The sequence below is a fragment of the Herpailurus yagouaroundi genome, unplaced genomic scaffold (assembly GCF_014898765.1).
Source record: "Herpailurus yagouaroundi ecotype Mexico unplaced genomic scaffold, PumYag 188, whole genome shotgun sequence".
In the NCBI taxonomy this organism is placed as follows: domain Eukaryota; kingdom Metazoa; phylum Chordata; class Mammalia; order Carnivora; family Felidae; genus Herpailurus; species Herpailurus yagouaroundi.
In genome coordinates, this window is record NW_024412419.1 from 6,165,011 (window position 1) to 6,167,719 (window position 2,709).

Below are 2,709 nucleotides of genomic sequence, written 5' to 3' on the forward strand. Positions count from 1 at the left end.
GCACATCGGACTCTTGACTTCCGCTCAGGTCATGATCTCATGATTCACGAGTTTGAGCCCCGCAGAGGGCTCCACACTTACAGTGCAAAGCCTGCTTGCGATTCTGTGTCCCTCCCTTTTTCTCTGCCCCTCCCCGGCTCACGCACGCTCCCTCTCTCAAAATAAATAAATAAACTTAAAAAAGGAATTCAAGGGGAAAAAAGTGAGCGGTGGTTCCTTGCAATACGTTGTACCTCCTACCCAAACAAGTAGAATACAATATGGAACACAGGCAAGTGTGAAAGAAAAGGCTGGTGGGACTCAGAGAAAAATGGAGTTTTCATCAAGGTGACGGGGCAGGGTTGACGGAAGGCACCCAGTTGTGGAATCCACCAGAACGGGACTCCGCTGGTGTGTCTGTCATCCGCTAATTGTAGGACTTTAGGCACTGCCCTGCTTTCTACCCACCGTGTGGTCAGCCTACACTGAGGTCTGTCCAGAAAGCCACTTGGTTCACACATGCAGAGTCATATCCTCCGTCAGGAATAAAGATGCCTCCTTGGTTACTCACCGTCTCCGTTCTTAATATGCTTGGAAGCCACGCAGGGAAGAGGGGTGCCCATTTGGGGGAGAATGACATCCGCGGTACCCAGGATAGACTGGAGAGGGCTGAGACGGAGGGGAGAGAACTGACTTTGAAGTCTCTGCAAAGGACGAGGGATGCGCTGCCAAGGGGCAAGTAGACAAACAGAAAGAAGGGGTAGATGAGAGAGGAAGTGGAAAGTCCTCCCCCCCACCCCCCCACCGGGGACTGGCTCTTGTAAGATCCAGGCAGGATCCAGCGGCTGTGATACAGGGAAGGATGGGACGTGGGTTTCGGTTTTAGGACTGAGAACTTGTCTTGATGGGAAAAGCCAGTGGAAAATCGAAACGCGGGGCTGAGCCTCAGGAGATGGGAGAAGGGTATCGCGTAGAAACAAAAACTGGCACGGAGTCGCGGATAAAACCCAGGGGGAGAAAACGTGGAGGATGAAGGGAAGTCGGTTAAGGACAGAACCAAAGAGAAGGTGCGTGTCTAGGAGGCTGGAGTAGAGCAAGGGGGCGGCTAAGGACAGCAGACCCGTGGCGAGAGAGGTCAGGCAATGAGGAACACAGAGACCATCGTGGGGGAGCAGTTTGAAGTAAGAGGAGCCCCTAAAAGTGTTCTAAGTAAATTTTAAAAAGCTGCGGGTGAGGGTCAAGGGAGAAGGCATGGGTTGGCCCCTGAAGGCAGTTCAGAAGCCAGGTGGAAGAACCCAACCACCCAGCTGGCTCCCGGAGGCCCACCCACCACCCTCCCCAGCAGCCAGTGTGGACCCTGAGTAAGGATAGCCGGACAGAGCCCGGTCAAGGTCGTGGGCAGGACACGCTGTCAGGCGGGGACATAGGAGCTCTGTCTCCATCCCAGCCTGGCCTGGATTCCTGCTTCCTTGCTGGACGTGGTTCCAAGGATCTGCTGGGACAGACCCTAGAGACATGACTATGTTCTCAAAGTCGTGCCTTGTAAAGCACTTAGTGAGGGAAAAGCAAAGGGGAAGAAAAAAAAAAAAGCTAAAAAAAGGAACCCAGAGACACAAAAAAAAAAATCCTCTGATAAGCTGCATTGAAATCACCTACTTAAGAAAGAAATTAATGTTAACTGCTAAGGTCAAAGAATGAAACTAAAGACATGGCTCTGAATTTTTAACCCCAATTTGTCATTCTGGTCACACGCTATGACTTCTCTGTGGATTTGACATTGATTCCACCGTTTAAAGCAGCCATGCGGTGTCCTGGCCCTCGGGCCCTCGGGCGGGCTGGCCGGCTGCCCACCCAAGTCAGGCTACGCCGGGGCCCCCCCCCCCCCACCCCACCCCCACCCCGGTGCATGGATCCTGCCACTGACACAGGCCAGACACTGCCCCTGATCCTGTGGGTCCCCACCTACCGTTTGCCTGCTCTCTGCCAGGTGACATCCACAGAGGAACATCCCTCTCGGGGGAATCAAAATCCCACGAAACCATTTCTCCTAGAGCTGGGTTATTTTCTAAATGGGAGGTCGACGGACATGAAAGAAACACGTTACACAAAGTGCTTTAAAATTCAAAACTAAACGACACTCTTCTCTTCTGCCGTCCATCACTCCCCACTGGTTAGACTAAAGCAAAGATTTGTGGCGTTCTTTAATAAGGCTTTTGTAGCATTGAGAATATTGTCAAAGGCTCTGCAAGGCCAATTTAAGAAACTATTTTCCCAAAAGCATTTCAAGAGGAAGGAAGTGTTCTACCAATGTAATTTTTCTAATACGCTTGGGCTGAACACTTAGACATTCTAATTTCAATTGAGAACCAATCTTATTGTTCAGCATGACAGACATAATGAAAAAAGGACTCAACTTTCAGTGAACGGAAAAGAAAGCCCCTAATGCATCCATATTGCCTTGTTATTCAGCTCACGTGCTGTTATTACTATGTGCTCAATAAATACACATTAAACCTTTCACCAGCCCTAATTACTCAGATGAAAGCAAATTTTTGCATAAAGCCCATATTATTAAAATATTATCACACTCTTCCACACTAAGCTAATTGGGCACTATTTTCAGATTTTCAGCACTAAATTGAATATATTCTCAGTCATTACTTGGAGGCCAAGCAAACACATTTCTGAAGCCGTCAACACTTGGAAATCTGCCGCCTGGATCTCAGCTGC